The following is a 25,363-nucleotide window of genomic DNA, read 5'->3' on the forward strand; positions in this document are numbered from 1 at the left end:
ATTGACCCACAACAGGGTGGTTGAACGAGTACGCGACACATACTGCTCCATACGTGGGGCGTACCCTCGCAGCGTCCAAAATCTCAATAAGTATTTAATGGCTTAAAAACTTAAGCCCAAACTTCAGATCCATGGTCCAAATGCACCTTAGAGTCATAAAGTCTCCAAATTTATGACTTTAGACGTCCAAAAAGTCCTTAATACATGGTCTTAATCCATTAAGACCTTCCATAAGAAGCATTACGCCAAACTAGCTAAAGGGACCTCATTTTAATGGCTTAGAACCCTTCGTAGGGTTTGAAAGGACAACCTAAAATGTCCAACACCAAACATGCACAACAATGGGACTTTTTGGGACAAAAGAACACCATAAAGCTACCAAGATGAGATCTAAGCAAACCAAACATAAAGGTAGCAACTTTTTACCTCCTGGATCTTCCCAAGAAAATGATGATCCAAGATCCACAAGCTTGCTTTGCCTTCTAGAATCCTTGATGTACTTCCTTCTCCTTTAAGCACAGAAAGAACACACTTTAAGCTCAAAACACTCTCTTATGGGGTTAGGGTTTTCTAATAATGACTCAAGGACTTGGAGGCTGAAAGGTTGAGGCTAAATGATCCATAAAAGTGTTTAAATACTCCTCAAACCCTAAAAATTAGGGTTTCACCCGGACATTAGTACGCCCAACGTATATATGTGTACGCTTAGCATACTATGGCGCGCCCTAGTACGCTTAGCGTACTCACATGTACGCCCAACGTACTCCTGCTCCCAAAATTACCATTTTGCTACTAGGGCTTCTTAGGGCTACATCTTTATATTCCAAGGACCCAAACATGACATAATTATAAACCAAAGGAAGGATTTGAAAATACCTGAAACTCGAGATGTTACATATTGGATACTTTGATTGCTTGAATTCAGGTTCTGTGTAGCTTAGTGACTATTAAATTACATGAACTTGTTACCTAGTAGTTTAGTGACCATTAAATTACTACAGCTAGGATCAAACAAATCCTAGATAAGTGATAAAAGTAACTAATTTAGTTTTGTTGGAGAACATAAATTATGACCGTAATTGTGTTTATTTAGATAAATCTTACATAGCTTATCTACATCCAATAACTGACTATGTGTTTTGCTTATGTATGACCATACAAGGTAGTTCATGAATTAGTGAAAACATTAGTAAATTTGGACTTGAATTGCTAATAACATAATATTTGATAACCAACTTTAATAATCCATAATTAGTAGCTAACCATAGAGGAGAAGTGGATTCGAACTAAACAAAAGTGTTTTTAGAATATTGATTGAGATTATTAGTTAATTGTTTAAGTTTGTCTAAACTTGTAAAATCAATAAAACTATTTTAACTTTTTGTTGTTTTAGGTTAATTTATAGTAATTAAATTAATTAATTAAATCTGTTTCATGTGTTCGACCCCAACTTACTTTACTATACTATAAATTAACTAGGTACACTGCCTATAGGTGCATTAGTAAATAAGTAGTTAAGTTATAAATTTAAAGCTAGATAGGTGATATCTTTTGCATACATCAAGTTTTTGGTGCCTTTGTCGGGGAACGACTATTTTAATTCTTTAATTTAATTGCTTTAGTTTAATTGATCCTTATTGTGGGGTAAAACCTGCAAAAAGTTAATTTTTAGCATTAGATTTTTTTTCAAAACTGAAGTCACAACGTGAACTCTTAAAGCTCACGACGTGAGCTCGACTCTTTTATGTTTTCTTTTGTTTTTGCATTCTATTTAGTTTATCTGCTTCAACACGAGGTGGTATCATTACCACATTGTGGGGAGCGATCAGTAGGAATTTTTAATTACTTTTTGTTCGTTTTTACGTTTTTATTTTTGTTTTTGTTGCAACAGTATATGACTCATGGATCAAACACACCTTTGACACCACCACTTGAAGATCCATAGTCAACTTTTCATAAAAAGAAGGACAAGAACGTAGGAGAATCAAATACACCAAAAAAATCACCATTCAAGGATTTAAAATCGGTTTTTAGTAAAAATAAGGGCAAGCATGTAGGAGAATCAAGCAACCTCCCGAAAGACGAAGTCACTTTTGAAGGCATCGAGAGCACTCCTAATAAGAAGTAAACTGGTTACGAAACATATCAAAGTAGTGACAATGAAGGCGAGCCAACAAACATTATGGCGGACATTGATGGCATGACAATGGAGACATACAATAAGAGAATTCAAGAGGACACCGGTCCAGGTTTAGTGTAGCCCGCAATTCTCGCTACCTCAACATTCGAGCTTAAAGGACATATTCTTTCCACGCTTAAAGGATGTTCCATTTTCCGGTAAAGATCACGAGGATGATCACAAACACCTTGATGAAGTCAATGACAACACTAATTACTTCAACATTCTGAATGTTCCATGCGATACAGTGTTGTTGAGAATGCTTCCAATCACTTTCAAAGGAGCTGCTAAAGATTGGTTAAAGGCACTTCAACTCGGTGCAATTACTACATGGGCACAAATGTGTGAACTCAAAAGTGTCTAAACTCAAGAAGGCAATAGCTGCATTTGAGAAACAACCAAAAGAATCACTTTATGAAGCATGGGAGTGTTACAAGGGATTACTTAGAAATTTCCCCCAAAATGATATTAGTGTGCAACAATAAGTTTCAATCTTCTACGATGGGGTAAATGTGATGACAAGGCAACGCCTTAATTCTCAAGGACCTTTAACGAAAAAAATCTCGCTGAAATTAAGGAGTTAATTGAAGAGTTTTCTAAGCATTTGCGTGAGTATCATAATCCTCGAAATGATGGAGCAAAAGGAATTGGGAGTGGCACTTCGGAAGACATGGCGACTGTTTTGGCTATGTTGAATAATATGGATCGGAGAACGACAAAGATAGATCAATCCATACACATTATACATGCGGGTGGTGAAAAATGCAATGGTCCACATTTGTCAAAAGATTGCCATTTGGCCGAGAACGGGAATAAGAAAGCTCAAGTGTGCTACTCAAGTGGACCGTTACGATGAAGATCAGAGGAAGCCAAAGAAAGAATGGTTGCCTTAAAAAGAAGAGAAATGTAGGCAAATCGGCCGAGGCTTCTACCAAAAAGAGCAACCACGACATGAAAAGAAAATTGATTTTGAGTCCAAGCTTACTAGACTTATGGAGGCTTTGAAAAAACGTCATGACGAAACCGATGCAACAATAAGAGACCAACAAGCTCTAATGAGAGATCAACAAACTTTGCTTAGCCATCATCAAGCATAAATTCAAAATATTGAAGCTCAACTTGGTCAATTAACTACATTGGTTAACGAACGATTATGTCCACAAATTCACGATAAGAAACCATCATCGCATGTCATGGTCATCGATACTGAAGAAGACACTATTTGAGAGGTCCTAGAAGCCTTAGAAGAAGAGCCAAAGCAATTCGAACCACCACCAAATAATTCGAAGATCGAGAACAAAAAATTTGCTGAATCACCATCTTCACGACGTGGAGATTCAATCTCCACGACGTGGCCTAGGTATGAACAGAAAATATTACTGATGTTCGAGCTTATCAACCACCACTACAATTCCCTTCTCGAGCCAGGGTTCACCCACTAGAGCAAGAGCATATGAAATTTATGAAGCAATTAAAGGGTATTCCTATTAATACTCCTTTTATTGAATCCTTGGCACAAGTGCCCGAATATGCAAAGTCCTTGCAAGACTTACTCGATACTCATAAAGAACTAGAGAAGACCTCCAAGGTTGTCCTTAGTGAGCAAAGTTCTAAGGTTATTATGGAGGGGATACCAAGGAATATGCGAGATCTTGGACGCCTTACACTTCTATGTGAATTTATAAATAATATGAAGATATATATATATATATATATATATATATATATATATATATTCCTTAGCCGATTATGGAGCAAGCATAAATTTGATACCTTATTTGTTTTAGCAAAAGCTCAATCTTCCAGATTTGAAGGCTACTCTAATGACAAATTCATATGGCAAATCATTCAGCGACTAATCCTCGAGGCTTAGTTGAGGACATTTTGGTAAAATTTGGAAATTTTATTTTTCCAATTGACTTTGTGGTGCTAGACATGAAAGAGGATAAAAATGTCCCGATTATCCTTGGACGCCCTTTACTCAATATCGCACGAGCCTTGGTGGATATTCGTGAATCTAAACTCGCATTTCGAGTAGGAGATGATGAAATGAATTTTAGAGTGGTGGACGGATTCAAGAATGACTATGATCAAAGTGAAGTATTCAATATAGATGAAGAAAATGAGCTTGAGGAATTGGAGAAATTGTAAGTCACAAATTTGCTTGACGTATCAATCAGATCCAATTGATGGTGCGGAATCCCAATCAATTGGATGACGCAACACAAGATTCTCACACACACTCTTCTTCTCTCTTACTTTCTCTCTCTATAAAATGCTCCTCTCTAGCCGTGTTCCCTTATGACTCCACTAACAGTATATATATATATATATATATATATATATATATATATATATATATATATATATATATATATAGAGAGAGAGAGAGAGAGAGAAAGACATAAGGCCAAGCCCAAAATACAAGGCCTTGACCAAAAACTCATTAAATGACCCAAAACACGTTCACGATTGTAAATAGGTTCACGACCGTGAACACCCATATAATCGTAAACACCAGGCTGTTTATTGTCCTAGACTGAAAAATATAATTGCCTAGAAAAGTAAAGTATAAACCATACTTTTGACCCAACAATCTCCCCTTTGGTTTATAGCTTTCTTTTCTTTGACCCAACAAGCTCCCCCTAAGAATGTAGTTGGATTTTCTTATCAATTTTCATTTGGAGCTTGGCTTCAGCGTTAATCTTCGATTTCTTCATAGCTTCATGATGAACTTGATGAATCTTCAATAAATGACTTCATCTTGAGCAGTTAGGCTTTTTTTCAAAATTTGACTCTGAACGCACATTGGATGAGGAGGCTTCATGAAAGGATTCTTGAAAATCAACACTTTCAGCTTGAGAATCTTCAGAGAGAACAGATAACGAAACTTCTGGATCACTTTAGCAAGTACATAGATAGCAGCAAATTGATTGAGGAGGCTTCAATGGAATTTGTCACATAATCTTCAAGTCAGCTTCACCTTGCTTATGGGGTTGAAAGATTGTATGTTAAAAAATGATCTTCACTTCTAGTTCATTCGAATGAATGTTCTTGAATGATCTCCGTTGTGTCTTGAGAAGTAATCGTGACTAAAAAGTCCCTGTGGATCACAAAAAGAATCATAAAGACCCTTCTCACCACAGTTGTTCAAGGAAGAATCCTTGAGTCAGAAAGAGACTTCTCGCAGTATCTGTGTGAACTCAGAGGAACGCACTGCGATTTGTTGAGAATCAGAGAACTACTCTTGGCTAGTTTTGATGTTAGCCCATGTATATCCTTGATCATAGATCTCAATATAGTTATCAAGTTAATGAGTTAACTTGGCCCTTGGCGAGACATTCAACGATACCTGTTTCCCTGTTGGGTGAATCGCCTTGGTGCCGTGACAGTTGTTAAGTAAAGAAAGCTGACAAGACTAATATGACAATTTGTACCATTTCAAACTTTGAATTCCTTAGATACGACAGTTCTTAAAAAAAACTGCCAGACTGGCATTTTATACAATGTCACACCAGGTATGAGCCATTATTCATCAATTCATGGGTGAAATCTAGAATATTAAAAATGTTCACCGTCAATTCATAATTAAATGGTTTTGGATTTTGGGTTTCACTTAGAGTCATGGTGACAACATCATAAACACAGACTTTTTGGCAACCGTCAGCCGAGTTGTTTTATACTCGAACCTCAAGGGGTACCGGTATGTGGAAATGATTTGATGGAGAAAATATTAGATATGGGTGAAGAATGGTTTGATGTTTCACATTTTTCATGGTGAAAATGACCTTTGATCATTAACATTTGATGCGAAGACTCCTACTAAGACTGGTATAAGTCTCAATATGGTAGAGTCTATCACTCGCATATTATGAAAGTAGTGTGAAGTGTAATGACCGTGAATTCCTTTCCACTTTTAGGTTTCTTCTCCATGCTCGAAATATTTCAATACATATTCCTTGAGTCTCATCTTCTCCTGAATTCCCTTGTCAAGACAAAGAAATTTTTTGAGATAAACATAAAAAATAAAAGTAAACTTAACACACTAAGAAATTTTTCGATACGGCGCCTTGGCTATCGGAGCCGCACCAGGACTAGGTCTATCCTAAACTCCACCTGCCTCTCTGAAGGTATCCCAGGAAACTCCTCGGGGAATACATCCATAAACTCCTGCACCACGGGCACATCACCCATTGTCGCCTTACCCGCCTCTCGGGTGTCCATAACATAAGCGAAGTACCCTGTGCAACCCTACTGAAGGTAACGCCTAGCTCTCGCTGCTGAACATACAGGTGGTCCTCGTTGTGGCCTCTCGCCCTGAACTACCAACTCTCCCCCACTTGGGGTCCTGATCCGTACCAGTTGATGTGCACAATCTATCACTGCCCCATTGGGGCTCAACCAATCCATGCCTATAATAACCTTGTTCCCCCGCAACGGTATGGGAACCAAGTCTACCAGGTAACGTTCCTCGAACAGCCTCAAAACACAATCTCGGTAGACCTCCGATGCTTGCACTGATCGATTGTCTACAATCTTGACCTCTAGAGGGCAGTCCAACATTCCCAAAGACTACGAAAACTTCTGGCTAAGCGCAAGAGAGACAAATGATCGGGTAGCACCCAAATCAAACAACACATGAACTGGGCTACCGTTCACATGGAACGATCCTAAACGCATATACAAAGAGCACATATCAATATCATAACATCATACTAATAAATCAAAGGGAAGGAAACCTACCCGTCACCACGTCGGGTGCAGCGCGTGCTTCCTCGGCTGTCAGCTGAAATGCTCGGCTCCGAACCACTGGAGCCTCTGACTTGACCTTCCGTCCATCCATAACCCATGTTGTCGCTGACGTTGGCACCACTGCCGGCGCTGCTGCTGCTGTCAACCTGGGACAATTGGCCTTTTTATGGCCCCTATGATTGCAATGGAAGCAAATCAGGTCTGATGTCTGAATTGCAGAAGTAGGGGCAGTACAATCTCTGCCAAAATGCCCAACCTTGTTGCACTTATTACATCCTGAACCCGACCCAGTGCGACAAACTCCCTCATGTGACCGACCGCATTTCCCACAACGGTCCCGCCCTGACTGGCCTTTTGGCCTACCATCGGGTCCCTTGGGCTTCTTCCCCGAAGCCCCCATCGTTTGCCCCTCAACGGCCTTCCTCTTCCGTATGTGCTCCAAATTAATCTCTCTCTCCCTAGCCCTGGCAATCATGGAATCCAGGGTAGAGCAAGCAGAGAAACTAACATGCTCCCGAATATCAGCCCGTAGCATGTCATGGTATCGGGTCCTCTTCATATCCTCATCCCCCGCATACTGGGGCACCAACAAGGCCCTCTCCCGGAACTTGGCGGTGATCTCCGCCACAGTCTCCGTAGTCTGTCTCATATCCAAGAGCTCTCTGGCCAGCTGCTGAAGCTCCACAGCTGGTTCAAACTCATCCCTGAATTGGTGTAACAGCCCGGAATCTCAGGTATTATTAAATTATGTTTTTGGGGGTGATTTAAGAGGGGACTCGGCGAGTTGGAGCCTAGACTCGCCGAGTAGGATCGCAGACTTGGTCGCGGGTTCGCGACTGGACTCGACGAGTCCAGATATGGACTCGGCGAGTCGACGCTGTTCAGCAGAAACCCTAACCGTTCGGTTTTGGATCGTATATAACGCCTCTTAGGCCGTCATTGTCCGTCTTTTGGTCGATTGAGAAGAACCCTAATCGTTGTGGACGTCTAGAGCAGGAGAGAAAGCTATTGGAACTTGGAGGAACTTGTTAGGCAAGAAGAAGAAGAATTTGGCCAAAGGAATATCATGGAGGATCGAGTCCTGAGGTTTGGGGGACACAGAGAGTGCGTTTTCAGGTAATACTCGGACCATTTCTGTTATTTTGATGTGTATACGAATCTAGGGTTTATGAAACCCATTTAGTGAGTAGATGGGTTATTATGTTATTACCCAGACGTTTATACCCCAGTAATAAGATGTTTAGAAGTCCAGAAAGTCCCATGATTGTATATCTCGGGACCATACGTAATTTAGGAAGCAGTTGCTCGTCTGCATGGCATGGACTCGCCGAGTTGTTCTTCAGACTCGGCGAGTAGCTTGAAGATTCACTGGGACTCGCCGAGTTGTTCATCAGACTCGGCGAGTGGAGTCGGGGTGGCCCCGCGATTCTTCCAGAAGTAACTCGTCGGGTCGAGGAGGATACTCGACGAGTAGATAGGGAATCTCAGAGAGTTGGAGGACGTCTAGACTCGCCGAGTCGCCATGGCACTCGCCGAGTCCGGTCGAGTTGACCGTTGACCGTTGACCAGAGTTGACCTAAGTCTGACTTCTTAGGGATAGTCACACTTAGAAGATATAAGTGTTAATGAGATATGTGGTGTTATAGGGAGGTTGTAGCTCGTCGGATTGTGCACGAGTCATTTCGGGATTTGCTAGCTTTCAGCTTTTACGAGGTGAGTCTTCTCACTATACTGTACCCGGAAGGGTTTGACTGTGTGACCGGAAGGTCGGATATGATATGTGATATGTATGCTATACGTGGTAAGTTATTTGTTATATGTGCTATGTATGCTATGGGCCGGAAGGCGAATATATTATGGGCCGGAAGGCAATATGTTATGGGCCGGAAGGCGATATGTTGTGTGATGGACCGGAAGGTCGGCGTGGGTAGGACCGGAAGGTTTACCCAGCAGGGACGGAAGTCCCCTGAGACACATGGACCGGAAGGTCAGGGCCTGGAAAGGCGTATGTGCGTAAGTTGTATATTGGGGAACTCACTAAGCATTTATGCTTACAATTGTTGTGCATGTATTTCAGGTACTAGCGAGGACCGTGGGAAGGCGCCCGGCGTGATCGATACACACTGAAGAATGCTTTTATGATCTTGGGATTTTGATTATTTGTATTTGACAGAATACTTAAACTATTTATGCCTTGTTTTGAATGGAAGTAAATATATTTTTAAAATGAAAAATTTGTTTGAAAATTTGCGTTGTTACAATTGGGTCACGAAATCTGACCATTTTATAGCCTCAATGGCTGGGGCTCCCAACGTGTCGCCAATAAACTCCCACCAATCTCTGGCTCTATCCCTCAAACAACCTGCAGTGAAACGGACCTTCGACCCTTCCGATCAGAAGCTCGTCAGCTGAGCAGACTCGATGTTTGCGATTCATCTCCTAGCAGCAATGGGGTCCTTCACCCCATGAAAATCCGGCGCACCACTCCCACGGAAGTCCTTAAAGGACAATGTGCGTGTACCCGCCTGGCTAGATGCCAGATCACTCCTGAATGCCCGAAGGCGATCCTCCATCAGCTCGATAATCCCTTCCTTGATCGACCCGAAAATGACCGGGGTCGCCTCAAGGATACCTATCGTAATCTCAGACGCGATGAACTCGCGTAACCCATCATCGACGCGCTTAAATCCCGCTCCCGAACCCGATCCCGAACCAGATCCTGATCCCCTACTCCATGACGTGTGACCACCATTCTGAAAATAATAACACAATTGTCAAGATCATATATACCCTCAAAAGGTCTCACACACTCTCCAAGTTTCCAGGTTCCATCTCGGCCCTCCTTGAATCGAGTACAGATCCTCTGCTTTCAGTAGTACGGGCCCATACTACCTTCCACATCTATTCGTACTTTCCTCAAGGGTTGCCTTGACTTCACCAAGTCCCTTTCACCAATGCTCTTCCCTCTGATCACATCCTAGGCTTCCCTAGGGCACTCTCTGACCTACTCCCCGCCATCAGCTGCATTAGGAGTCCTTACCGCGTCCCCCTAACTAGCTTGCGGATACTGTTACATATCCGTTCACTAGTTAGTCGAAGTTGGCCAGAACCCCCATAGCACAAAGCAAGCAGCATTCGTGCGTTGAGTAACCAAACCAGGCATAACCTACACATGCCATCCTACTACTGACTAAACAGTCGTAGCATACAACTCAGACAACAGGCATATAAGGCGTCCTTCCTAGATCCTTAGCCCTAACTAGCATGCAATTCTCAGAATCATATATCAGGCACATAAGGCATCCTCCTAGATCCTTAGTTCTATTCCAGCATGCAGTTTTCTGAATCAAAACCATACAACATAACATAACAAGTATGGGTATCTTGGGGAAACTTACTTGAGCCCGGCCGGTCGCACGCATCACACACTTCGTCTTTCTTAAAACTTCCCATTTTGAATTTTAGAAAACCATTTTCCTTGTAAAAATTCTTTTAGCCCCTCGGTTTGAGTCCAGACATCCCCGAGGGTGTGTCCGAATCCCTCAAACCAGGGATCTGATACCAACTTGTAACATCCTAATTTTCGAGGCCAAAAATTTCATTTTTAAAATTTAACATGTAATAAAGCGTGTTACTAAAACATTGTCAAAGTTACATTAATTATAAAACATAAGGTTACGTCTCAAAACAATGTCATCGGAAACAAAGAAAACCAGAGTACGATCCCAGAAAATCCAGTGCGGAAACCATGTGTGTGATGCGCCGCTACGTCTGTCACACCCCAAAACGTGAACGGCAGAAACGTTCTGGGGTGGATGACGTCATGTCAAGTATCACAACATATGCAGTATAGTAATCAAAGTACAACAACCATTGCATTAATAGTAATAGTTTTACATGGTCTACATTTCATAGAGACATTAAAGAAATACAAGTAATAATATAGGTGTAGCTTGGTACTAACTGTCTTCACCAAAAGCTCCTGGGATGTACCTGTCTATTGCTGACTTGAGAATACAAGTTATTTTGAAGCGAGTATCAGCATTTTTATAAATGTGGGTGAGTTCATAAGTATTTAGTGTCATTTGTGTAAGTAAGCATTTTATTCAAAATAACTTTATAAAAGTAGTAGTTTAGAATCAACGGTGTATTAGAGTCCTTTCCAGAAAATCCTATATTTTCTAATTAAAAGCAGTCTTTTACCAAGACTTGACAGAGTTATGTTTTAAAGAGTAATTTTCCCTGAAATACTATCATTACCAAAATACGGTATTTGACTTTAAAGAAAGTAGGAGAATATCACTAGTAAAATACAAGGGAAAATAACATATGCCTCAGCAGAAAATACTGCTGACTAAGGCAAAGAAATCATAGACTCCAGGAGAGTATCAAGTGAACGACACGCCTGGCTCAGTCTAACAAAAGGAGACACAGACCCCAAACTGTATCAAATGTACGATACGGCTAGCAAGGTCTAAAACAACGAAACACAGACCCCAGACAATATCAAATGAAAGATACAACTAGCAAGGTCTAAAACAAAGAATAATTCTAAGAGTGTGCTTCCAGCATACATTGTTAATTATCGTTACCTTAAGGCCATGAATTATAAGGTAAACATAGAGATACTCGTAACCATACTGATCGACACTAGAGTACTTGACGCCCTGCAAGCGTCGGTGTAAATATGACATTTGTCACCCCTTGGCTTGGTAGGCCGTGGACTGTAGCTAGCAGTCAGGGTGCGGGTGTGTCAGTCCCGTATAGATCTATACACACAATTCCCGTTCTCCCTACAGGAGACTCTGGTTACCAAATCGACAACGGGGAGATCCGTGTCTTGAAGATGCATCTCGGATTCTGAATTCTATTAGAGGCGCTGGAGAAATGATATGAACTCGCGTGTGAACTGACTCTTGTGGAATTCTTGTGCTAGAAAGAGTGAATAGAGCTTCCTAACTATTCCTATAATAGTTACTAGTGTCTCTTATCTATGAGTGACGAGTAGGAGGGCGTCCTTGCTACCCAAGGAACATGTATTGACCGATGTAAACCTTTATGTCTATACATGTATACATAATATATAATTAATGATTAAACGGCCTTCGGACGGATATCCGATCCCACCAGACCACATCCAAACGAGGAAAAGAAAATAGGGAGAACTAGCCTTGCTAAGTCCTTTAAACATTATTTATATAACTATACAAGTACAAGCATACATTTAACGACGTAGAACATTTAACTACGTAGAAGCGTTTAACGAAGTAGAAGCGTTTAACGAGGTAGAAGCGTTTCACGAGGTAGAAGCGTTAACAAAGTAGAAGCGTTTCACGAAGTAGAAGCGTTAACAAAGTAGAAGCGTTTAACTAAGTAAGAGCATTTAACGAAGTAGAGGCATAACGAAGTAGAAGTATAAAAACATGGAAGAAAACTTTGATGAAAACTTTGGAAAACCTTTACACTTAAGAAAATCATGACATGGTATTCTTTTGTAAAATAAGTTTGAAAACCTTTAGAAACCCTTGAAAATCTTTCATAAACAAGTTTTGATTATAAAACTTTGATAAAACAATATAAGTAAAGAAAACCTTTGTTTAAAATACTGTTGTAACTGAATTTGAAGTAAAACATACAGCGTGAGAGACAATTTGTGAAAAGATTTGAACAAGTAAAGACGTTTTGGAAACCATTTATAGTATCGGTAACACAGTTGACAGTGTAATAAATCCTTGTGCATGCGGGTTATCAATCACATGTGATTGATATGATAACTAGCATGTTTTAACTTGTATTCCCCCCCCCCCCCATAAAAGCATGTAAAAACATTTAAAAGGTTAATTCAGGGGTATGAACTCACCTGATGTAAGCGGATCGAACGAAAGTGTCGGTTGGGTGCTCGGTGTCAAGTAAAGACTTAAACACACTTAGTGACCTATTAACATATGTTGACATATGTTTACATACAATTAGTAATTATAATACTAATTAAACACGTATACGCATCCTAAAATGCGGAAAACACTTTGGTCAAGTGCTAGGAGTGTCCCGGGTAACATCTAAGGGTGTGTATGGCCTAGATAGGGAGTTTACTCTTCAAGAGTAAACTCTTTATATAATTTATGGCCCTAAGACCTTATCCCCATGAGTTTACGGCCGTAAACTCATGGATGGTGTGTTCTTTGATGCATTAAGGTCTTATAACACTTGTGGAATTAGGCTAGGTTCAATTCTAGGGCTTAAGAAGGGTTTAAGGCTTCAAAATGGACCATTTGAGGAGTTTACAGTCCATTGACACTCCTTGAGGAGTTTACGGCCGTAAACACATGAGTTTACGGTCGTAAACTCATGCTTGGCCATTTATTTTGTTGTTTGGTGGCTCTAACTCATGCATGTAAGGTTCTGGTCACTTTTAGGAGCTTAGGAAGGTGTTTAGGGCACTTAAACACCTTGGAAAGGTGTTTACGATCTAAGAAGATGTTCTTGGGGAGTTTACTACCTTAAACACATGAGTTTACGGTAGTAAACTCATTTTGTCCATGAATCCTATGTTTTGGTGTATCAAACGAAGGATTACAAGGCTCTAGGCACTCGTGGAAGCTTTTGGAGGTGTTTGAGGGGTAGTTTAACACCTTAAAAGGTGTTTATGGTCCATGAATATGGGTTTACGGTCTAAGGATGTTCTTAGACCGTAAACTCATGTTTACTCCCCAAAATGCAAGTTTTTGGTGTTCTAAGTCCTTTCGTGTAAGCCTCTAAGTCATTGCTAAGCATTAGAAGTGTTTGGGAGGGTTTTTGGGCATCAAAACCCACTTCCAAGGGGTTTACGGTTTTGGGATGCTCCCAAGACCGTAAACTCATGTTCTTGGGGGTTTTTGGATGATTAGGCCACGAATTTGCAAGCTAGATAAGATAAACAACGAGCTAAGAAGGTTAACTTACCGATTTGAAGCTCGAAGGGGTGATTTTTGACCAAAACCCGTTTTGTAGAGAGAGAAAGTAGAGAGAGAGTCTAAGGTGGGAAAAAAGTGGGAATGAAACCCACTCCACCCTTATATAGGGTGGAGTTTATTGCCTGGCTGGGGTTCACCTGACACCAACCGCGAACGGGGTTTTTCACAACTATTATTAATCACGGCAAATTTTAAAATTATATTGCCTTAATTTTGGTTCGCTTGACGAATATTATTTAAAATATTCTAACGGGTTTAAATCCGGTCAAAAATATTTTCGGGATAAATTTGGCTAAATTTTTTTTTGACGAAATTAATTTCGACGTTAAAACTAACGGAAATTTTTGGGTTGTCACAACGTCGCCGACTCTTTCCCCTTTGACGAAGAGGTACCTAAAACCACAACTAAAACTGTAAGCATGAAGCTTAGTGAGTTCCCCCATCATACCACATAACATATAATATCATCAGTATCTTTCACCCGGTAACAACCATCGGTGTCTTTCAACCGGTAATCATCATCGGTATCTTTCAACCGATAATCGTCATCGGTATCTTTCAACCGGTAAGCCTCATCGGTATCTTTCAACCGGTACTGGGGACTATCTCACCCCCTATCACTAGCCTACAATAACGAGATATGAACATAAAGTCAGGCATAACTGTGTACTGAGCTACCCTACGGTCCTAGAGACCGATGTTAGAGAAAACTAACTCCTACCACACACAACATATCATACAGGCATATCTCGTAACCAAAGCACATAACCAAACCAAGATAATTGTCATGAAGATAGTCATCTACTAAATACTCCTTTTTGGTGGGCCGACATTGTGGCCTTAGACCCACCCCTACTGGAAGGTAACTCACCTCGAAAGGTTGGCTGCTGAAAAGCTGATTCACAAATGTTTGACTACTGCTTCGGTGATCCTTCGGCTATATTTCCATAAAACACTTAATCAGACATTGATACTATTCCCATGATAAAATTCCCAGGGTAAAGTGACTATTTTACCCCTGACCGATTCCAAACCAAAGTCAAGTCAAAGTCATAGTCAACTTCCAGTTGACCCGGATCGCCGAGTTGGCTTGCCAACTCATCGAGTCCATATCCAGTCGATTGTCCTTACTCTCGTATCTACTCTTCGAGTTAGGCATTGACTCGTTGAGTTCTCTTCCCAACTGATACTCAATGGTCCTTCATCCGACCCTACTCGTCGAGTTGGGCCATCAACTCGACGGGTTCTTCTCTCATATGAAGGTCACGTGAAAACTCATCCGACTCGCCGAGTTGATGAACAACTCGTCGAGTCCACCTTCATCTGATGAACAAGTTCTGTCCTCGACTCGCCGAGTTGATGAACAAATCGTCGATATCTATGAAGATTGCCTTGGACTCGCCGAGCACTTTCATGCACTCGCTGAGTCTCATGAACTTTCAGATTAATGGCTTAGTCCAAAACGTTGGGTCACTCCCCGGGGACCCCCTTAAAAACCTTTCCACACTCAACTGGGTCCTTTGGACCCTCAACAGAATGGAACATAACCCCCTAGACTCACCGAGTCCGAGAATGGACTCGCCGAGTTGGTCACATCTACACCCTAAATCTTTGCTTTATGATGTACATCCTTTGATCAAAAGATAGATCCATGCTTCTACAATCGATCTAGCACGTAAAGTTACAAACTTTATGTGGTTGCATGGGACTTTGAGCTCAAAAGGACATAAAATAAGCTCATATGGCACATGGGACCTTTCATGGGTGCAAAAGCAACCCAAATCTGCCTAGTGACTCCTTTCATGATGTGATTCGGAAGCTTAAATCCCCAACCATGTTTGCAAACATGGTTGACCACCAAAAATGGCTCATAAAAGCCCTAAACCTCCCCAAAGAGGGATCTAACAAATGAATGAGCAAGGTTACAACTTTTTACCTTCAATGAGTTGAAGAAGGTGCACAAACTCAGGTTCCCTTGATCTCTACTTGCTTCCTTAAGCTTTTCTCCTTCCTTCTTAAGATCACAAGCACCAAAATCCACCAATAAGGCTTAGATTGCTTCAAAAACGGCTAGGGTTTCAGTGAGGGGTGTTTGGGAGCATAAAGGAGTGATGAAGGCTGCATAAGGATCGTTTAAATAGGGTGCAAACCCCTGGATTAGGGTTTTTGTCCAGACAGCGGCTACTCGCCGAGTCCGGGACCCGACTCGCCGAGTCCACAACTTATACTCCGCGTCTCATCCTGCTTTTACTCGGCGAGTCAATCCTTCGACTCGCCGAGTCCAAGGCCAAAATTGAAAATCATTTAAAGAATTAAATACAAGAATACGTACCAAGAACCAAGTGCTACATCATGACTCCTATAAAAAGAAGCGCTTTTCAGAAGGCAACTCGAGCTCGGTTTGCGTTTTTCTTTTCATTTTTGAACTTTTTTATTTTAGCATTTATATTTGACTTTTAGGGATAAATAATCATCGAAGTCATTTTAATTTTTAGAAAACAGTAAAATCATGTGTGAGGTTGAAATTATTAGAGTGTTGAAATTTTATAGAAAAAAAATAATTTTTAGTCAAAAAACCTCGACACCACGACGTGGAATAAACCCCACGTCGTCGTAATGTAATTTTTCCCGATGATTTTACAAACGTTTTAAAACTCACGACGTGAGGTTTCACCTTTACGACCTAGTTTAAAAATTCAAAAAGGGGGGGGGGGGCACAGTTAAACTTAGATGACTTCAACTTTGGACTATCACATTCTAACATTCACTCTCGCATGAACATAGTAGCATCCCTACACTTCGATTTTGTGTCGGATTTCTTCAACTTTTTCTTAATTCTGTGCTTAATCTCCTATTCTTTATTGTATTAATTATGTGCTTAATCTCCTAATCGATTTTGGTAAGATCTCCATTCTTTATTGTATTAATTTCTTAAAGGTTTAGGCATTTAGATTTAGGGTTTGTGTTGAAGCGTAATTGTCAAAATTAGTTCAATCTTATGCGATTTAGATGTTGCATGTGTGATGAAAAGCCTTAGAATAACAGATTACAGAAACCCCAAACATGAAATTAAGTTCGATTTGACCAAAGAATGACCGACTGCCATTCACATCCCGAACCGACTTCACGACGTGGTCTTCGTGACCACGACGTGAAAATTGGGCACTAAGTTTTCAGTTTTCTATTATTTGCTTATTTGCTTGGTGGTTTTGCTATTTTTCTTGTTGTTAATCTTTCAGGTACCATGGGACTACACCGTGCAATTCTGGAAGACCAACAAACCGATGTTCTAAGTATCCATCCGTTATACCGATTTCCTCGAAATATTTCACAAACAATGCTCCATAATTATTCAAACAAGCTTGGATGGTTATACAATTGAGAGTTTGCATTAGCTCCCGTGATTGATTGGTCATGGTTGAGTGGGGTTGGTATGGTTGCGGAAGTGGAAAGATATTGGACAAAATTATTTGTTAAGGAAGGTTTCACATTTCAATGCAACGGGTGATGCAATTTGTTTTCTATTCAAGAGCTTGTTTATAGAGAAATATCTGTTGAATTCTTTGCCACGATCAATTTTGAAGAATGGACGACCAACCCGACATACAACCGGGTCCTTACATTCCGTTTGGGAGGCGTTTATCGCGAATGCAACCTTCTTTAATTTGCTTGGAGAATGGGGTTATATACTGAAGAAGAAACACAATCACCCCATTTTATATTATTTCTACAAGGGTGTTTCGGGATTTTACGATAGGATTGGTTGACATACAATTTTGGAGATCCATCTCCAATCATGAGTATAGTTAACGAGATGCTTGTGAAGGACAAATTCAGTCACACATCCACATATTTTTACATCGTTTGATCTCCTTCACCATTAACCACAAACATCATGGTGATAAGGTGTCTTCCCAAAATTTATTTTACCTTTGGAGCATAATCACGCCCGAAGTCTTTTGCAACCTTTCGTTCATGCTTGCAATATTTTTAGGGACGAAGGCAGTAAATTCTAGGCCAGGTAGTCCTATTACCGGTGGACATTTGGTCACTCGCCTAACTCGCTCATATGGGATTTTAAGTCCTAACTTTATTCGAAGGGTGGTGTGAGGGAAAAGGGTGGCGTGAAGAAGAAGAGGAGGTGGCGTCAGGAGGGACGAAAAAGAAATAGAGATTATCTAATACACGTGGGATTGATTATAAAAAGAGTCAAACAAAGGTCAACGTCCATGTGGCCTAACATATGCCATGTCGTCTAAGTTTTGGCTGACTTTATATGTTAAGCGAGAACAAGAGGTTATCTTCCCTTTAAACAGGTGATTTGTGAGTTTATACCTTTAAAATGAACAAAAACTAGTTTAAGGACCTTCTAAAACCAAACACAAAAGAGTTTTTACGACAATAACCCAAAAATTAAAGAATTTATCAAAATTTGGGGAAAAAAGACAAAAATAATGGAAAAGGATGATGACAAGAATATGTTACAGGGAAGACTTTGTGAGATTGATCAAGGAGATGCCACTCCAAAAGTCACGGGGGACCGTTTGAATATTTTGAGAAAAATTCATGATTAAAAGAAATTGGAAACTTTAGATGTTATTCAAAAGGCTAAGATTTAACCGAGCATTGAAGGGGATGGAAACACAAAGTACGTTAACTGTATTCTTAATTGAAAGACGCATGCAACTTGTTATTTGTGGTATAAAAATAGTTTGTGATTAACAGGAGGATCCGCAAATTGGTGAGAAGATTTTTTTCGTAATAAATTAAATTCAGCAGGTTCGAAGGTGGGAGAGTTCAAAAACGTAGCACACAATGTACAACTCTTGCTTAAGATCAACACAATTGTCTGCAGGGACGGAACACGGACACAATAATTGAGGGGGCCGAAATTAAAACTTAAAAACATAACCATATAAACAAAATAAATTTTTTGTTTAAAATTACGACATACTACAAATATAAACCAAAAAAACTAATATGAAGTATTGCTAATCTTTTTATCAAATTCCAAAACAAATTACAAAACACATCAATCAAATATAGTAATATACAAGCAAAGAGTCCCTCGAAAAGTGGTTTTCGGTTTTATTCTTAACATAACTTCATTTTATAATTAATGCTAATAAGTCATACTACTTTTGATTATTCTTAACATAAGTTCATTTTATAATTAATGCTAATAAATCATACTACTTTCGATGTATCTAATCACAGCATAAAACAATAACTAATTTATTAATAAACTAGGTTAAAACCCGTGGAACCCACAGGTGCTGTTTTTGAATTGAATTTAAAAATTAATTATTTAATAAAATAATATTTCAATAATTTTGATAACTTATAAATTGTAATATTGAATATTTCAATAAATTTTTTTATTTGTAAGTATTTAATTACAAAGTAAATGAGAAGTATTTAATTCGGAATGAAGATTTTTGAAAACTCTTTTTTTTGATGCATGATTCTTGTTGGACATATGCAAATGATGCATTACCAATGTGTGTAATTAAATTAACATAAAATACAACAATACGTAATTATAAAAAAATACAGTAATATGATGGATTAAGTGTGATTTGCTAAAATTGAATAAAACGACGTTACAAAAAAGTTGGCTACAAATTTCGAAAAACTTCCTTATAAACAACATTGGAAGTTTTATTTGTGAGTTTGCCCTCTTTATCTAAACTTAATAATTTTAATCCCTCTCTGCTTTGAACTCTAGATAAGGCAACATACAATTGTCAATGTGAAAAAACTGGATCTTTCAGAAACAAACCAACCTTTGATAACGATTGTCCTTGACTTTTATTAATAGTCATTGCAAAACATACGGCCAAAGGAAACTGTCTTCTTGTGAATTTGAAGGGAATCTTTTTTTCTGATGGAGTTAAAGACATTCTTAGAATAAAAGTCCGATTTCCAATATTAGTTCCAGTTATTATACGTGCCTCAATAACACGTTTGCCCAATGATAACACCTGTAGTCTTGTGCCATTACATAAGCCGTTTTTCTGATCAATATTTCTCAATAACATTACTGGAACACCAATTTTTAAAACTAACTTATGATTTGGTAAACCGGATACTTTGAGACCATTTAATACATCAGGAGAGTATAGATTTGCATCAAATTGATCATGGAGAAATTCGGATTCACATATGCTGTCTGAACTTAAATATTCAACTTCATCTCCTGGAAACTTCTTAAGCAAACGGTCGTTTATTTCCTGGACAACTTCATTTTTCGGAGCAAGTATCGCTCTTTCATGGAAATAATTTATATCGCTATAGTTCTCTAAAATTGAAAGATATACAAACTCAATTAAGGAACCTATAGGATCATGTGAATCATTAATGAGAATATCATCCGGAATACCAATAGAGTTTTTTTTCCGATAAGTGGAACTTAAAGTACAAGTCCTGTACCTATTTAATCTCCTCCTGTCATATCTTATAGTTATAACTATATGGCCTTAGGGCTATAAATTAGGTAAAGTAATTAAAGACCTCTGTTGTGAAATGAAGTCTGAATTGGGTAACACTAATATGAGACGAAAAGCAATGTTTGGGGAACAAGTTATGAGTAAGAGGATCAATTCTTATGATAACGTAAGCACTTAAGATTATCCCTATCGTTTATTAAAGAACAAGATATAGCTAGAGAGAATGAGAGGAGAACATGGATTATAGCACCTTATGTCCCTTCAAATGAAAAATAAACATCAGAAATGGAGACTCACCTCTTGATATCCACTACTTGAAATCAATGGCTTAAGTGGTGGTGTGATGATGTTAGAACATGGATTATAGCACCTTATGTCCCTTCAAATGAAAAATAAACATCAGAAATGGAAAAAAAATGACTATTGAGTTTTGATTGTTGAATATGGATTTTTCATTTTCATCCGTTGACTAAATTTGAATATAATGTTACTAGGATATGGATGATGTGTGTAAGCATATTAATATTTTTAATCTAAATACATCTGTTCGGGTTTAGATCATTAAAAGTCATCCCATAAATATTAGAATCGAATCGGAAGTGATTGTAAGATGTTAGGAGGTGAAGATAGTGTGATACCACCAATGACAAATAGCAAGCCGATGAGAAGAGCGGGACATGTTGGTTGAAAAAGCGGATAGTATCTTTGAAAGGAACAGTGAAGACTTACGGGAAGCATAATGTAAGGTTGAATGTTACCTGGGAAGCACAGGACGACGTAACGAAGAAACGAAACGGTTGCCCGGAAAATAATTTATGTCTGGTTTTTAAACGAATAAGAAATTAATGTGTTAGATTATAAAATTATATGGTTTCAAGTTATATTATGTGATTTTTATCAGCAAAACAAGTTAAAAGGGTTATATGTTGATTAAAAACACATCTATATATTTTGATATATAGAAGGGATTTTAACAAGTTGGAGTTATCTGATTAGTTTGAGTTTGTCCATTAGTTATTGTGTTTGGTTATAAATTTAGTTAATAGCTAGATATGTGATAGTATAAAACTAAATGGAGAGTAGGTATATACATGAGTGGAAGGAGTCATTTGTAACTGATCAGTAATTATGAACATCACAACAAGAAATGAAGTTGTTTTGTTTGTTGGCATTGAGTGAATTTAAACTACAGAAAAAGCAATGCAATCATAAACACATATGCATATGCAGTAGTAGAGTGTAAGTTTGATTTGAATATATATATAGAGAAAGTAAAGAAGTAAAAGAATAATACTCCATTGAAGTTTGTTTTTGTTAGGAAGGAGGGAGATGGCAGTGAAAGTGTGAGTTATGCATCCGAATTCCCACATCGGGTGAATGAAGGAAGCAGGCAAGAGGGAGGCGAGTACAAAAGGGGAAGCCCACAGCAGTAAGAAGCATACCTTTCTCGGCCTTTTGGCTAAGATCAAGTGTAGTATCTGTTCTTATCAGTTTAATATCTGATATGTGGGCCATCGGCCCACTCGATATTAATCTTATTTTTTATGGGGGAAGGCCCGTTACAGTAGCTTGCTGCTGGGGTTCTTCATGCGTCGCCTTGGTCTTACACTACAGCCAAGGCCCGGCGCACCCCTCCAATACTCAGTTCAACTTTTAGACTCAATCCAGCAGAAACTAGTTACTAGTTAACAGAGTGCCAGAAAGATGAAACCCACTCCCCTAATTTCAACCATGTGGGAACACTCACTACAAGATAGATTTATAAAATCGTCTTGGGAATTCTTGACACACCAATGTGGGAACACTCAGAAACTAACTAAAATTTTCTTTTTAACTAACAGTTAAACCAACTTACTGTAATTGAACTTCTGCTCATGTCAAACAAAACTATCTACAACGAAATGGTTTCTTTCTAGTCCAACTTATTATGAATCTGTATAACTACATCCTGCTACCCCACACTTTGGATTGCCTGGCGCAATGCTCAGGTCAATGTTCATAGATTTGACTTAACTTTTAGACTTTAAAAGGCTTAAAGATTTCAAAGTCTTTGCTGTCTCATGTGAACCCACTCCCATATATAATTTCCACCATGGACCTGGCTTTTTATGGATTTCTTTCATGTTACAAATACGGTAACTAACAAGAGACTCAAAAACCAGTTGCTTTTAATGATATATATTTTTCTTCCGGAGATGAAACAAAACAAGGTTTATTATCACTCTGACAAACAAAAAATGTTTGAAGTAAAAATTGGGTGTCCATCTGAGTCGGACTAGTCGGCAATATAGGCCTGAAGAGCCAAGACTTGTAATCCTTCCACTGTCAGAAGCGAGGGGTTGTCGCAGCTCTGTGAAGCCAGCCTAACGCATTGCCCCCTTCTCTAGGTTCCAAGAGACCCAAAGCCTTCGCTCAAGCCACTTGAACCAACTCTCGACTTGGAACGGGCAAGTCAAGTTACACACCACCAGACCCAACCAAACTGGACCAAATCATAATCCAACCCACTTTGATACCCCCACTTGGGTTACAGGCAAACGTTACCAGGCCCGGTGATGAACCCTCTACAAGATGGATCTATAAATTCGTCTTGGAATCCTTCAAACACCAATGTGGGAACACTCACTGATATATACATAAACAAACTACATTTTCTTTTTTCTATATCAACAATTCCACCAACATATTGTAATTGGACTTCTCCTCATGTTAAACAAAACTATCTACGACGTTAACGACATTGAGGGATTTTTGTTCTTCGAAACCATCACATGTTTTTTTTTTCTTCGGTCCAGCTTATCATCAACTTGTATGATTATCCTGGTACCCCACAAGCTTTGGATCCCAGTGGGTCGGAAAGACAATTAATGTGAAGATATGACGGCAACGTCCCTCTTACTTCTGAAAGCTTCAGGGGATGTTGTCTATGTTGTCCCACCAACGCCAAATAGAAGCTTCATCTCGCAATGCCAATACCACCTTGTTAAATTTTGTAAATCGATAAAACTTTGACACGTACAGATACAATGTGGGGTATCCGATAATTCTCATAAATGGGGCCACTACATCACAAGATATTTTTATACGATTGATATAACTCCGACACATAGAGGTACACACCATCACCGCTTCAATTCCTCTGAATGGGAAACAATGAAGGTCATTAAACCACCAACGATAGACCCTCACCCACGAAAATCGTAGCATTTATCTTTGTATTAATTGAATCATTATTTGGATTTCATAGTGTCACACGCCCGTCATGCGATTTACTTTTTATGTAACAGAACTTGGTGTTTCCGTAATTCAAAATGATCATACTTCACACATCATAATAATACATAATATGATACAACTAACTGAGTATTCAATTTATGTAGATCAAAACACAATACTCGGTAAACATGAAGCCTAAAATCTCATGGACTACAACATACCCGATGGAACATTTATGGACCGATCGGCCGAAAATGTATAAGCAATGAGCATGTTTAACACCAAACCCTAATGTCTACCTTATGGTCCTTGGTAGGCGCAATAGGTTTACGGTACAAAGGAATAAAAAACGCACCATTGACATGATGAATTGTGTAGAAATTTCTTTTTAAACGATGCCTTTTTTTTAGATTTTTCTTCGATAATTATGGGCATGTATCGACATATCAAAACAAACCCTACTTAACAGCCTATGACCATTACCGTATTACAAATGGATTATTCGAAATGGATTTTTGAAAAACTACATTATAAGGACATCCGTCTATAATGACTTATTTGTGTTAGTGTGACAATCCGAAGTTTGCTCCATCGCCGTAACCCGTTTCCGTCCATAAAATTTATCTTTTTTTGAATTGTTTCCGTTTAAGCTTTTAAATTAAGTCATTATTTTTGAGACTTCTATTATGACTTAATTGGTATCCAAACACGTTAGAAACTCGTGAAAACATCCCAAATTATTATTTAGAAAATTATTAGTTACGACCACGTTGAGTTACGGCAAATTAATGGGGTACGACCAAAAGCTCCGTTTAACGTCGGTTTCGGGTAGAATTTCTGCGGGCCATAAACTCAACCCCTATATAACGGATTGAGTGACATCATTTTGAGGCTTTTTCTCTCTCTTAAAACACTTTCTCTCACTACTCTCTCTCTCTAAAAACTCGAGTTTGATCCAAAAACCCCCCTTTCAAGCTTCAATTTGGTAAGTAATATATCCTAGCTTGTTATTAAGCTTTCTTATCATGAAAATCTATGTTTGAATCACCCAAAACACTCAAGAACATGTGTTTAAGGTTTAAGAACCCCTCCAAAACCGTGAACACCCCTAAAGAGGGTTTTGAAGCCCCAAAACCCCTCCTAATCACTTCTAGTGCTTAGTTAAGACCTTTGGACTTGCATGCATGAGCTTAGGACCCCAAAATCGTACCAAATAATGTATGGACATGAGTTTACGGCCCAAGAACATGCTTGGACCGTAAACCCTCATTCATGGACCATAAACACCTTTTTAAGGTGTTATATTGCCCTTAAACACCTCCATAAGCTTCCATGAGCTTCCATGAGTGCATAGAACCTTATAATCCTTCAAGAAATGCACCAAATCATACAAAAATGGGACAAAATTGAGTTTACGGCCCAAGAACATTCTTGGACCGTAAACACTTCATCTTAGACCTTAAACTCATCTAATGGGTGTTAAAGTGCCCTTAACACCTTATATGGCTTAGAAATGGGTCTAGAACTTAGTATGCTTAACTTTCAACCACTAAAACCCATGAATCATGGACAAACATGAGTTTACGGTTGTAAACTCATGTGTTTAAGGTAGTAAACTCCCAAGAACATCTTCATAGACCGTAAACTACTTTTCCAAGGTCAATTCAAGTCCCAATCACTTCCTAAGCCATGGAATCAACCCTAGAACATTCCTTTGTGCATTGTAATTAACCTAGGACCATCAAAACACATTAAGAATTGGTACATAAGAGTTTACGGCCGTAAACTCATAGTTTACTGCCGTAAACTCCTCA

General features: G+C 39.0%; 2 non-coding genes across 2 annotated transcripts; one reads left to right on the forward strand and one right to left on the reverse strand.

Annotated features, from left to right (window-relative positions):
• Positions 1 to 2,541: 2,541 nt before the first annotated feature.
• Positions 2,542 to 2,648, reverse strand: LOC111892964 (small nucleolar RNA R71). Its single transcript, XR_002850746.1, has one exon. It is a non-coding gene; the product is annotated as a small nucleolar RNA R71 (small nucleolar RNA).
• A 19,123-nt stretch (positions 2,649 to 21,771) lies between these two features.
• LOC111892961 (U2 spliceosomal RNA) lies at positions 21,772 to 21,968 on the forward strand. The gene has a single exon (XR_002850744.1). It is a non-coding gene; the product is annotated as a U2 spliceosomal RNA (small nuclear RNA).
• The last annotated feature ends 3,395 nt before the right edge of the window (positions 21,969 to 25,363 follow it).

Source organism: Lactuca sativa, chromosome 5, assembly GCF_002870075.4.
Source record: "Lactuca sativa cultivar Salinas chromosome 5, Lsat_Salinas_v11, whole genome shotgun sequence".
Classification (NCBI taxonomy): Eukaryota; Viridiplantae; Streptophyta; class Magnoliopsida; order Asterales; family Asteraceae; genus Lactuca; species Lactuca sativa.